At 38.9% G+C, this 14,592-nt stretch overlaps 2 protein-coding genes across 1 annotated transcript in view; one reads left to right on the top strand and one right to left on the bottom strand.

Annotated features, from left to right (window-relative positions):
* LOC139961301 (gamma-adducin-like) overlaps positions 1 to 10,202 on the top strand; it is a 42,186-nt gene extending 31,984 nt beyond the window's left edge. The window contains exons 12-17 of the mRNA XM_071960426.1: positions 91 to 194; positions 439 to 633; positions 1,817 to 2,017; positions 2,770 to 2,984; positions 7,637 to 7,709; positions 8,910 to 10,202. The gene's annotated coding sequence lies outside the window, so the exon portion shown is untranslated. The remainder of the gene's footprint in view (positions 1 to 90; positions 195 to 438; positions 634 to 1,816; positions 2,018 to 2,769; positions 2,985 to 7,636; positions 7,710 to 8,909) is intronic.
* Positions 1 to 14,592, bottom strand: part of LOC139961011 (uncharacterized) — a 426,752-nt gene that overhangs the window by 370,746 nt on the left and 41,414 nt on the right.

The raw sequence follows: 14,592 nt of genomic DNA, 5'->3' as shown, positions 1-14,592 counted from the left end.
GTAAAACTACTTTAAAAAAAGTACTTAAATTTATGTCACACCAAAGGTATATATATACTGTACATATTGCTTTGATATTTGTCTTTACAGCATTGCATTGGCCACACTGATTCACAAGGAGACTCCATGAACTGTGACTGTAACATCCTGCTGGAGGTCTGAGACATTGAAGATTCTGTAATGCTTCCGTTTGGGTATGCAGTTTACTATAGTAACACAGAAATATTTAAGCTCTGGTATTTGTTTCGTTTATTTCTGCCATTAAACCACAATCATATACATTTGTTTATATATTGTTATATCAATGAGGCAGCAGTCAGGGTTGTTTAGGTAGTCAGGGGGAGGGAAGGGAGGGAGTGTATAAAAATGAGTCTAGTTGCAATGTCTATCTGCTTTCCAATATATGAAATCTTCTTATCTTTTACAATACTGTCTCAGGTGAAAGAAGAAGATGAAGAAAATTGAAGGAAAATTGTGAGTCTTGGATGTCTGTAATGAAGCTGGATCAGGTTTAGAACAAGTGGTTGAAAGATCATAAACTCCACCAAATACGAGAAGATCCTTCAAGCCTGTCCTCTACAGAGAGATCTGGAAGTGTTATCTGGAGGTGATTTAATAGAAATTGGAGAAAAAGTAAGATTCAAGGAAAACATCAGTGTGAGCCAGTATCATGAACATCAGTCTTGTCCTCTCAACAGTTGATTGTTGTCAAGATCATTTCTAAATGTAAGAGACACGGTGCCTTAGCCTGTTGGAACCAGTCGGTATTTGGTGTGGTCTGTTTTTGTGCTAAATGTACGAGACACGGTGCCTTAGCCTATTGAAAATAGTCGGTAATTGGTGTGGTGTGTTTTTGTGCTAATTGAATGAGACACGGTGCCTTAGGCTGTTGGAATTATTTGGTGTGGTCAGTTTTTGTGCTAAAGGTACGAGACACGGTGCCTTAGCCTGTTGGAACCAGTTGGTATTTGGTGTGGTCAGTTTTTGTGCTAAAGGTACGAGACACGGTGCCTTAGCCTGTTGGAACCAGTGGGTATTTGGTGTGTTCTTGTTTTTGTGCTAAATGTATGAGACATGGTGCCTTAGCCAGTTGGAACCAGTTGGTATTTGATGTTGTTTTTTGTGTGCTAAACTACTATTCTTACAGAAAGGCTGAACAAGTTCCATGATATAGTTTGAACAGAGTGACACATTCCACTCATTCCAAGCAACCATGACAACATCAAAATGAACCTAATTGGTTTCTTAGTTTATTGGCATGAGATGTAGTCTGTTTTTGTGCTAAATTATTGAGACATGGTGCCTTAGTTTATTGGTATTAGTTTTTAATTAGAAATGTAGGAGACATTTTTGTGCTAAATGTATAAGACCTCAGCCTTAGCCTATTGGAACCAGTCAGTAATTGGTGTGGTGTGTTTGTATTAAATTGATAAGTTCTGCCTTAGTTTATTGATATGAGTTGCTAATTAGTGTGGTCTGTTTTGTGCTAAATTAATGAAACCTGTTGCCTTAGTTTGTTGGAATGAATTTGTAATAAGTATTTTTGTTGTCTAAAATTAATAAGACATTGTACCTAGTTTGATGGAACGAGTTGGTATTTAGTGAGGTCTTTTTTGAGAGTTGTTCAAACCAGTGTCCAATAACTTTGATCTGACCATAAAATTTCATTTCTTTCACAAATTGCCCCTCTAGAAGAGTATACATGTTTTGTCTCACGGCTGACAGTTTGGTTGTTAACAGGGTTTGACTTTTTTACTTTTGCTGTTACTTTGAAGAAAAATGACTAATTTGTTTTGTATTCCTCTCCTTTCATCAGAGATCTCTGGCCTATGTTGCTCAACAAGCTTGGATCCAAAATGATACCGTGAGAGGAAACGTTCTGTTTGGTAAAGATCTCAACTCCACCAAATACGAGAAGATCCTTCAAGCTTGTCCTCTACAGAGAGATCTGGAAGTGCTATCTGGAGGTGATTTAACAGAAATTGGAGAAAAATTAAGTTTCAAGGGAAACATCATTGTAAGCCAGTATCATGAACATCAGTCTTGTCCTCTCAACAGTTGCTTGTAAAGATCAGTGCTAAATGTTCGAGACATGGTGCCTTAGCCTGTTGGAACCAGTCGGTACTTTGGTGTGGTCTGTTTCGTGATAAATTAAAGAGACATTGTGCCTTAGTTTGGTGGAATGAGTAGCTAATTAGTGTGGTCTATTTGCGCTAAATTGAAGAGGAGTACTGTGATAATTTGTTGGTAGTTAGTGTGGTGTGTTTGTATTAAATTTATAAGTTTTGCCTTAGTTTATTGATATGATTTGCTAACTAGTGTGGTCTGTTTTGTGCTAAATTAATGAGACCCGGTGCCTTAGTTTGTTGGAATCATTTTGTAATTAATAATTTGGTTGTCTTAAATTGATGATTGTTGCCTTAGATTGTTGGAAAGAGTTGCCAATTAGTGTGGTCTGGGTTGTGGTAAATTAAAAAGACAGTTGATTGTTGTCAAGATCAGAAAACTCAAAGATGACTCAAGAAAACTCATTTGAAGGAAAAACACCAGCTAAGCTGGAAAGCTGCAATATACAGTCAAGGTTAGTCATAAGAAAGAAAGGTTCATAAAAATACATATTTAATTATGTTTCCACCAGTAAAGTTTCAATCACAGTCTAAACTTTGTTGGAATTAGTTGCTAATTAGTTTTTTATGTTTTGTGCTAAATGTACGAGACTTACTTTGAAGAAAACTGGCTATTTCTTGTGCATTCCTCTCCTTTCCTTAGGGTTCTGTGGACTATATTGATCAACAGTTAGCTTTTTGACATAGCGCCACCCCATAATCCTTCACTCTATGACTTACCCGCCATTTACAAAACGTACGCCTCCTTGGATACCAACACAACGCCGCAGAGTACACTTTCGATTCATAGTGTGTCTCTTCAAAAGGAGTTCCTATTCTTTCCGTCCGCCGTCTTAGGCTGGAGACTAATTCTTTCTAGTAAGTAAAGTTTATGATCAATTTCATTGTATAAAAGCCATTTAAAACCCGTAGGGAGGGGCTGTTTTGCCAATATGACAACCCCTTACCCACCTATAACCGCCCCCTTAGTCGAAAACCTGAACCTCTCTGATTTTGACATAGACATTAATGACTGGATCCCTGTACAAAAATAGCAGAAAAAGACAACGTCCAATATACGTTGAAATAAACCCATCTCCAAACTCCAAACCAACCACCAAAAAGTCCGCTCAAACAATCATTGTATCAGGAATCTTACCAGAACTATCAAAAAACCCAATAAACACTTGCTAAACTAATCAATGAAGAAAAACCAAATGCCATGATCTCAAATATAAACCGTCTTTGTAGTAACGACATCCTAATCACCCCCATGACCCTAAAACTGCAAATATCCTCCTGAAACCATGGAATCAAAAGACTTAACTAGGCAACCCCAAACCAAGAATCCCAAAAAAAGTATGACAAAGAAACTTCTCCGTAGTAGCCTGTGGCATAAACCCTGAAATTCAAATCAAAGATATTGAACAAGAACTCAAAGACCAAGAATACACCCCAGTACAAGCTAAAAGACTCATTAGTCATGCCACAAACAATACAGCTTGGAAAGTAAAAATGACGTTTGAAGAACAAGAGCCTCAACAATCCCTAATCAAACAAGGTTTCTACTTAGGATACTCTAAACACAAAACAGAAGAATACCACGAACCCCCCCAAATCACTCAATGTTTCAAATGTCAACTCTTTGGACACACCCCCCATACTTGCAAAAATCAAACCAGATGTCTCAGATGTGGCAAAAACCACAGAGTTAAAGACTGTCCCAAACCAAAAGAAAACCCAAAATGTGCCAATTGCTCAGGGACTCATGTCGCCCTTTACAAAGGATGCCCAAAATTTAAAGAAGCTAAAACTGAAGCTAATAACAAACAACAAGAACAAAGAACCTACGCGAATGTAACCAATTTTACCCCTAAAATTGAAATAACGAATAAAATCGTCACTGAAAAAAAACTTAATATCCCAACCTTTGTAATTGAATTAGTACAATACACCTTCCAAACAGCCAACATTAATATTAAATCTGACGACCTTGCCAGTTACGCCACCGTGTTAGCACTAAAACACCTAAACTTAAATATCCCAAGAACTGTAATTATGGAACGTCTCCACCATCCTTCAATATTTAGCCCTCCTCAATCACCTACATGACAAGCACACTCCCTCCTTCGGTCAAGTTCCTCCACCTAAATATCAACAGTATCCTTCCAAAATTAAGCCTCCTACTTAGTATATTCGCCAACCACTCCCCGGATATCATTTCTTTAAACTAAACTAAATACAAATTCCCACCTTAGCATCCCTGGTTACCAAACTTTCAGACACGATATCTCTCGATATATGGTTTGAGTACTTATTGCTGAAAAAAACAACCTCAAAGCCACCCTCCTCCCAAACAAACCCAAACAATTGAAATTGTACTCGAAAGAGACAATAAACCTCTCCACATTATTAGCTATTATAGTCCCCAAATGAGCCCATATCCACAATCAAAAACAGTTCTAATAAAAATACAATACTACTAGGAGATTTAAATGCCCACCACATCATTTTTGGTAGCACCAAAATATCTGAAAAAGGCATATCCCTCTTAGAAATATGTGATAAACACAACTTAACAATAATTAACCAAAATACCAAAACTAGGATAAACCCAATAAACAATAATACTGAACTACTTGACTACGCCATAACCTCAAACCACCTTGCAACTAAAACTCATTCGATTCAAATCCTAGAAGATGACCTAATCAGTGACCATTTTCCACTCCTTTTTGAGCTAGACATAAACCTCAGTCGCATCCAAAATAACGAATTAACGTATAATTACAATAAAGCAGACTGGACATCATTTAAAAAGGGATCATAACAAACAACACTATTGCCAATTACCACAACAACAAGCTAAATTACATCGGCATATATTGTGACAGCATTGCCCAACATATCTTTAATACCTTCAAAAAACACTGCCCCTTAAAAACAAAACAGAAATCCAAAACTAAATAGGAATATTCTTACACTAAATAAATCAGACGTCGACTACATAGAACCTATATGATCTCCCCAGATCCAACTCTAAAAACCTAAATTAACCAACTTGAAAAACAAATAAATAGACAAATATCGGCGGTCGACCAAAACCGAGTCCAAAACAAATGCGATTCAATCATTAATGACAAAAACCCAAAACACTTTTGGAAAAATTAAAGAAATATCGAAAACCCATTACAACCCAAACACAGGTAATACAGACGAATGCCTTAGAGATAAAGTAGGTAACCTCATCACAAAAACTTAAGACCAAATAAAGCTTAGTGAATCATACTTGAAAACTATATTCAATATCTTAGATGGCCCTCCATACGATAACAGATTCCAACACAAAATAAACCGTACAATTATCTGTAATGCAACCAGCTTTATCCCCAACTTCTAAGGATGTCTCAACAAAAACATCCCTCTACTCAAAGAAATAGATATAAATGATTGGTATAGTGCCACTGAATATGCAAAAATGCCTCCTCCCCTGGTCTTGACAACATAAATGACCTAATGCTAAAAGATTCCCCTCCGTGGGCTCCGATATTCATTAACTCTCATATTTTCCCATTATTTAACAAACTCCTTAGACTGGGTCATTTCCCAACCCTGTGGACATCCGCCAAAATGATTTTAATACCGAAACTAAGTAAAGACACACCAAAATTCAAAACTATCAACCAATTAGTCTCCTACCAGCCTTAGGTAAGATTTTCGAAAGAATTATAGATAACCGCACCAGAAACCACCTTGAGCAAATTAATCACTTTGCCCGTATCAATCAGGCTAATTCCGGGCACACAAATCTACAATAAACCAAACTTTCCACCTTTCCAAAGAAATTCGCATCGGCTTCATAAAAAAACATGATACCACTGCCCTCTTCCTTGATGCCAAAAAGGAGTTCGACAAAACTTGGCACAACGGCATAAGAATTTAACTACTTAACTTTAATCTCCCCTCCAATTACACCAGACTTCTTTCCTCTTTCCTTAGTGAGCGCAATGCCAAAATATGCTACAAAAACCAACAATCAAAACCTTTTCCACTTGGTGCAGGGACTCCACAGGGCGCTGTTTTCAGCCCCCTCCCCTGCACCCTATATGTTAATGATTTGAACATCCCCCCTCTATCTAAATGCAGCTATAGTCAGTACACTGACGACATAGCCATTTGGAGCACCAGTAAAAATATCTATATGACGGAACTAAATATTAAAAGAGCAATTACACATCTCGAAAAGTGGTGCTCGATGTGGAGAACAAAAATATATCCCTCAATATCTAACCTAGCCAATTTCTCCATAATAAACTCAAAATACCATAACCATATTGCCAAAATGAATCTTTTCAACACCTCAATCACTGCTACTCCTAATGCAACCTTCCTTGGTACCACTTTCGATAGCAAATTATCGTTTAATCTACTTTGTAACAGAACTGCAGGACGCTGCTGGTTCCAACTTAAATCCATTCAAATCCTCTCACACAAATATAACTTCCCTCCGAAAACCATTATCCAAATCTATAAATCCAAAGTAAAAATGATTCTCAGTTACGGGAGCATCTCCCTGCTTACCATCTCTAATCCCAATAAACAAAGTTTAAACAGAATCCACACCACAGCTTATCGACTCGCACTCAAAATCCCTACCTATATTGCTACTTTGTACGTTCTCCGTGCAGGAAACACAAAATCTACTTTCACCCGACTTGAAGAATTCAACACCAAGTTATACAAAAACAACCTCGAGAACGACCCTTTGATTGAAGACCTCCCCCTGAAATACAAAGTCGCAACAACTCACTACCCCAAAACCAAACCCTTTCTGTATTCACAATTGTTACTACTTAAAGTCTCATTCCATTAAAAAAATCCTTTCCTAAATGGTTCTAGGCCCAAGTATACTTATATATACAGATTATATTGTTACCAAACAATAGAAACCACAACCACTCCCTACCCAAACAATAGAAACCACTCCGTCTCCACAATTCTCAGTACTTAAAAAATTCCTCTCCTTTAGAAATCCCTCCCTAAGTGACTCTTTGACTCTGACCTCGGGTATGATTATGGCTATCCTGTCCAATATAAATATATAAGACTTCATTTACCAGCAATTCCCTGACTGAACATAGACAACCTTTCCAAGAAAAAAAAAAAAAAATGTCTATTCTATAAAAACAAACTTATTATCCCCCGTAGGACCTCTCGCCAGGTCGACCAGGGGTTAAACTCCTTTTGATTTGATATCAACAACAACAAAGACAAAACTTTTACTCAAATTAAAAAAAAAAGGTAACTAATTTCATTTATTTCATTTCATTTATTGATTTTTGTTCTATTTTAACATCAGTATGACATAAGTATGACATATGACATAGAAGGAGATAAGAAACAAAACTTGTGAAAGGAAGTGTATAAAAACCCTATAGGGCTTGTCGGGTAGTGACACTCCCTAAAAACTCCCTAAACTCTAAACTCCCTAAAGACATCATGATTAGATTTTGGTTTCATTTAATCAATAGGTAGAGGAATTGGACACTCTTGCGCAAGATATCAACGACTTGAAGTACTCTGCTCAGGCGGCCTCCATTCTAGGTATGTACTTAATAATAATATAATAATAATAATAATCAATGTACTGTGTTTGGAAAGAATCTTTTTGCTGCTTTGGATGAAGATTAAGGATTCTTGTTTTTCAAAAGGCAAAATGCAAGATGGACTATATATGAAAGGATGAATACCAAAACTTTAAGAAAAGAAATTGGGTGGGGGGGGAGGGGGAATCAGGCAGAGACCATCATGTTACTACCCTGTTAATTTTGTGTAGGACGCTGGTTAATTTAAAAGGAAGAAATCCTTTAGTACCCTTGAGTTTCTGAAAGGTTTCTTCTTTGGGATAACAGTGGAGAGACATATCGATGTTCTCTTTTGGGTCTGATCGTCAGGAAAATGCAGATTAAACTGCCGTGTCCATTTGGAACCTTGGAATTGAACCCTGCTACTGGAACAAATGTATTCCATCAGAGCATAGACAATGATTCAGAGAAATATGGCCTTTATATTAATAATCTGTTGTTTTCTTTCCCAAATTTTTCTCTTTGGTTAAACAATGAGTGAAAAGATTCATTCGGTTGGAAGCAGCACCGCCCCTTTTCACACCTTTTTTTTGGGGGGGGGGGGGGGGGGGGGGAAGAGACCTATTAGCCCTTAGGGTCTGAAAATATTACAATAGGATTATTGTGGTGGACAGGACAGACAACAGTTATTTTTGCTTGTAGCTGAATGTATGATGTTCAGGGATCACAAGGAAGTATCAAAAGCCTGATCAAAACTGCCGTCTTTTGTACTATCGAAATTTGTCAGAATAAAGAAATTGAAAGCCAAAATATAAAGAGTTTATCTGGCCTTGTAGACTGCGATTGAACCAGTCTCTGTCATCTACAAATAATAGAAAGTGGGTATCCATTTCTGTTTGTGACAGCAATAACAAAAAATGACTGCAAATTAACAAGTTTTTGTAAACTTTCTCTATTCAGGGATTTGAATCCCAAATTCCACTCGAATATACCCCCCCCCCCTACTTATGAACTGTCACGTAGCTCAAGGTGACAAACTTACTACAAAGATGAGAATAGGCCTTAGGTGGTTCCTAATTCAATGACATTTCTCACAGTTAATTGAATTGACTTCCCCCACCCTCCGGATTATCCTCACCCATAGAAAATACCCTCCACCCAAGAATACATAAAAAAAAAACCATGGCTTACCAAGAACCTCTCTGCGTTCATTTTTCAGATTCCAATGAACCTTTCATCAGCAAAGGAATGGCGCAACTCGGTCTGAAGGACAATCGACCGCTGGCGGAATGGCTTGACCGGTACAACGCCAACCAGCCGGACCTGGCCGCCAAGCCCAACTTCACCACATTTCCACTGGACTTTAAGCCGTCACCGTGCAAACCGCTCTTCTTTGACATAGCTCTGAACCATATAGAGTTACCCTCCTTGGATGAGAAACTGGAACAGAATAAATCGTCCCCGCAGGGGGGTCTGGGTGGGTTCCTGCGTGGATGGTGGAGCGGGGGTGAAAAGTAACTCTCGATTTGCCACGATGTCGGAAAAAGGATTTCGGAAAAAGGTCTTTTGTATACATAAGCCGGTAGTATTTGGGAGGGCTCTCACTCTTCTCCTGCATGTGCTATAATCATCTTTTATTTAAGTTTTATTTGATTTTATTTGTTTTTTAGTATAGAAAACTACACCTTGTTGCAATGCAAACACCTCTGTGTTTGCATTGCAGCAAAGGAAGGCCAAAAAGAATAACACTCCCTTTTTAACCTGGCTTGGCAAACAAAATTTGAAGAATATTCAAAATGGGAATTGGAATTTTATATATTTTGGATTTGGTGTTTGTGTGTTTATCTTGTTTATCTTGTTTAGAGAAAAAGAAGAAAAAAACAGCATCTTTATTTGATGGGGCTTTAAAGTTTTAAAAATGGGTTTCGGTTGTTGATTTCTTGGTCTACAAACATTGTGGTGCTTGACTGACTGACACTTTATGGGGGCATGATAAGGTGACTGAATTTAATATTGGCAGGAGTTATGGATGGTAGTTGGAAGGACCAGGGGTGGGGTGGGGGGTGGTGAGGCGAAGGATAGAGAAGGAGAAATGAAAGTGAAGAGGGAGAATCTTTGAATTGAATTTTCAGTTTGCAGTAGCACAGGTTTGCTGCATGATAAGGCTATATTTAAAGAAACTTTCAATAATGCACTCTTCGTGTATATAATTTGGGGTGTGGTAGTCGGAGCCGGGGGGGGGGGGGGTGATTGTGACAGCAATGAAAGGGAGCAACCTTTCCACATATATGTTGTTTGTGCTATGGTAGTAACGTTTCCTTTTTCAAACTGGAGGGCAAAAAATGTAAAAATTGAGTTATCTAAAATTAATTCAAAATCAGGTATAGTTAATAAATGAAAGTTAAAGACAATTTTATTGATGGTAGCAGGGGCGCCATGGTATTGTAAACTGAATCAGCAATCAGCCATGGAAGGCCAACTCCTTTTTGTTGGGAACTTGTCGTCAAGCAAACCTATGGATTCAAGCCCTATCTGGCTAAAGTAAGATGGGGTTATTATTTTTATCTAGGAGAAATCAATTCTTTTTCCCCTCATGTTGAAATGGTCTTCCAAATGTTTAAAAAAAAATGTCCAAAAAGAATGTACTGGTGTGAATTGGATAGCCACCTGGTGTGAAGTAAAAAGGCCATAGGCTTATCCCATATGTACATGTGACTGCTTAGTATCATTAAATAACTGCCCTCCAGGCTGATATTATAAATAATAGAAACATTATAGAAACTGTCTGTTGTCACCCAACCATCTCAATAGTAGATGCAGGTATCACTAAGAATGTTTATGAAATATGTATTGCATGTTTTGATTAGTATTTGCATAATAATTTGATGAGGGATAACCTGTTTCTGGACAGGTAGTCGAAGGGTATTAACTGTGGTGGGAGGGATGAAGGTATATCCTGTCCATGAACTGATTTGTCATTAAAAAAAAAGTTATTTCAAAGTATCATTCTTTTTTTTCCTTTTTTTCTTCCTTTTACATGAGTATTGTAAAAGGAAAAGCAAAGATTGAGTTTGAGCCAGGGACCTTGAGATGCAAAAGCAAAAGTCTTTACCACTAGACCATTAGGTGGGCCTCTGGTTTCTAAAGCTTTACAAATATTTAAAGATCCTGCTGTTTGGACTTGTGTCTTTTTTTGTAAAAACATTTTCTCCACTACTCCCTCACCCCCGATTAGCTAGTCAGGGGGAGGGGTGGCGGCGAACTCACCTTGTCCGCGTTGAACCTTGTCAGGGGGAGGGGTGGCGGCAAACTCCACTTGTCCGCGCCTTTACCTTGTCAGGGGGAGGGGGCGGCGACCTCACCTTGTCCGCACCCTCACCCCCTCTCATCCTCCCCCTCACCCCCTCTCATCCTCCCCCCTCTCACCTGTCACCCTTGGTACTCACCTTGTCCACCTGCCAGGAGGAGGGGGACCGCCTGCCTTCGGGATTCACCTTATCCACTTGTCAGAACTCCTTTGCGAATACTCACCTGGGGCTTGAACCGATGCAATCCAAACCAATCGCTTACTGAACGATGGAATAACCAATTGCACCATTTCGGTTCCCTCTGGAAAAACTTCGTTTCTTATATTTATACTTCCACTCCCTCCAAAGAACAGAAAAGTAAAAGGCTCTGTCTAGACATTAACCGCAGACATGATGCTCTGTCTGGGAATCGAACCGGAGACATGGAGTTTGTCTGTGTCTCTCCAGTCCAGAGCACTACCAACTGCGCCACTAGAACTGTTGAGAATTAATGCTCGTTTCTAATATTTAAACTTCAAAGTCCAGAATGGAAGAAGGAAAAGAGAAGAAAATCAAAATGCTCTCTCTGGGAATCGAACCTGAGACATGGAGTTTGTCAGTCCAGAGCACTACCAACTGCGCCACTAGAACTGTTGAGAATTAATGCTCGTTTCTAATATTTAAACTTCAAAGTCCAGAATGGAAGAAGGAAAAGAGAAAAAATCAAAATGCTGTGTCTGGGAATCGAACCTGAGACACGGAGTTTGTCAGTCCAGAGCACTACCAACTGCGCCACTAGAACTGTTGAGAATTAATGCTCGTTTCTAATATTTAAACTTCAAAGTCCAGAATGGAAGAAGGAAAAGAGAAAAAAATCAAAATGCTCTGTCTGGGAATCGAACCTGAGACACGGAGTTTGTCAGTCCAGAGCACTACCAACTGCGCCACTAGAACTGTTGAGAATTAATGCTCGTTTCTAATATTTAAACTTCAAAGTCCAGAATGGAAGAAGGAAAAGAGAAAAAAATCAAAATGCTCTGTCTGGGAATCGAACCTGAGACACGGAGTTTGTCAGTCCAGAGCACTACCAACTGCGCCACTAGAACTGTTGAGAATTAATGCTCGTTTCTAATATTTAAACTTCAAAGTCCAGATTTATGACTTATGAAAAAAATAGAAATCATATAAACAAAAAGCCTTTTCCGGTCACTCGGTCAGATAATTACACGAAATAAGTGTATAACAAAGACAAGGGTGTCTTCTACTCCACGTCTAATTTTAATTTCGATTGGTGCTTCAGAGAGGACAAGAGAGGGGCCTTAAAAGAGGGGGTTTTCCAAATTGTGCACTTAAAAAGAACACGTATTTCTATCGGGTCCTTTGAGACCACGTATCTCCTGAACGGAAGCAGATATGGACCTGGGAGTTGCAGATTTGGGCTCCTGAGCATCGGTTACCCCCTGTCACGTCATATGGGCGAAATCGATTTGGGGTCAATTTTTGGCAATTTTTATTTACGACAAAAATAGGTTTTTTGTCTGAAAAGTTTAAAAAGTACTTCTTTTTGATACCCAATTCCAAAATAAACTTCAGATTCGTAATCAGCGTGTCGCGAACTACCAGAAAAGATACACATTTATCGAATTTGCGACAACAAGTTTTTGCACCTCAAACTTGAAAAAGTAAGACCGAAAAACTTTTACGACGAACAAAGGATTAAAATCTTTTGTTGCCCCTAAAAGTTTTTCCGTTTTCTATTGTTCCTCTGAAAAGTTGCAAACTGAGCGAAATAAAAGGGCGCTCGACGCATCTTGCCAGTGATACGTGATTTCAAAGCAGTCAAATCAAACCTTTGTTTGTCATCTTGAGTTTTATCTTGACATTTATGAATAAATGGGTCAAATTTTGGCATAAATTTTGGAAAAAACTGCTTACGGTTTTTAAAGGTGAAAAAACTTTTTGTCGCAAAGGCGATAAATGTGTATCTTTTCTGGTAGTTCGCGACACGCTGATTACGAATCTGAAGTTTATTTTGGAATTGGGTGCTGTGTGGGGGCGTGCAGGGGAAAAAAATGATTTGTGATTTATGAAAAAAATAGAAATCATATAGACAAAAAGCCTTTCCCGGTCAGATAATTACACGAAATTAGTGTATAACAAAGACAAGGGTGTCTTCTACTCCACGTCTAATTTTAATGTCGATGGGTGTTTCAGAGAGGACAAGAGGGGGCTGAAAAGAGGGGTTTTTCAAAATTGTGCACTTATAAAGAACACGTATTTCTATCGGGTCATTTGCAGTGGCGGAGCTAAGGGAGCGTAGGGGCGCTTTCGAAACTATCTAAGCGGAGCGCCACCACGGGTTTGGCGCGGAGCGTACCGAAAATTTTGAATAAAGATGCTCCTTAGATCGGCGGAAATGACACTTTCCGGGCCTTGCTAATTTGCAGATAAAGGATAAATGTCAATAGGTAGATGAGAGCGCAATAAAAACGTCAATAATAGCATATAAAGTGGTAAAAAGCTAAAAAAGGGCGCCAGCAGTCCATTTGAGTCCGTCAGGGGGGGGGGGGGTATCCGCCCCCTGACTGTATGGACGCTCCGCCACTGCCAGATAGACCACCCCCTCCCCCCCCCCCCCCCCATGGTACGCCATTTGACGAAAGAATAACACACCCTCAATGCAACCTATACCTAATGGACACTTTCGTGGTATGATTATAGTCCCCCAAATGAGCCCATATCCAGCATAGCATATATATGTTCTAATAAAAATACAAAACTCCTAGTAATTGCCCACATTATTTTTTCTGAAAAAGGCAAATCTCTTAGAAATATGTGATAAATACAACTTAACGATAATTAGCCAAAGTACCAATCCTAGGATAAACCCAATAAACAATATTACAGAACTACTTGACTACCCATGTAACCTCAAATCACCTCGCAACTTAAACACATTCGATACAAATCCTAGAAGATGACTAAATCAGTGACAATTTTTCCACTCGTTTTTTAGCTAGACATAAACCTCAACCGCATACCAAATAACGAAGTGACGTATAATTACAATAAAACAGACTCCCAAAATACAACAACCAAAACAACGAGCTAAATTCAGTGGCGGCGGAACCGGGGGGGGGGGGGGGTAAGCGCAACACAACTACGTCTTAGGCCAATGATTTGCCTCATTTCAGCCAGTTCTCCAACATCCCCTGAAAGATATATCCTTCCAATGGTAGCACATTTCCCATGGATATATCCTTCAGGGACATGGGGGGGGGGGAGGGTAGGTGCGGAGCATTGCAGCCAGAGCATTCAAACGATATGATAATTGATTGTCTCTATCATGCCTCATCGAATATTAGTGTTTTAAATAAGAGTGTAATAAGCTAAACGCTATACACTCATCAAAATTTGCGTTTACACTACGAGTACACGCAAGGCGTGGAACATGGCTCTATGTGCGCAATTAATTATTAAACGAACAAAAACACAATATTAGCATTTCACCTGTACTGTATAGGGTACATGCATTCGTGACTGTGCTTGGTTCATAGAAATTTGTTGGCAACTGCACATGGTTTGGAATTACCCATTTGTTGACATTAAGAAATG

This window comes from Apostichopus japonicus, chromosome 20 (assembly GCF_037975245.1).
Source record: "Apostichopus japonicus isolate 1M-3 chromosome 20, ASM3797524v1, whole genome shotgun sequence".
Taxonomy (NCBI): Eukaryota; Metazoa; Echinodermata; class Holothuroidea; order Aspidochirotida; family Stichopodidae; genus Apostichopus; species Apostichopus japonicus.
This window is presented reverse-complemented; position numbering and strand designations above follow the sequence as displayed.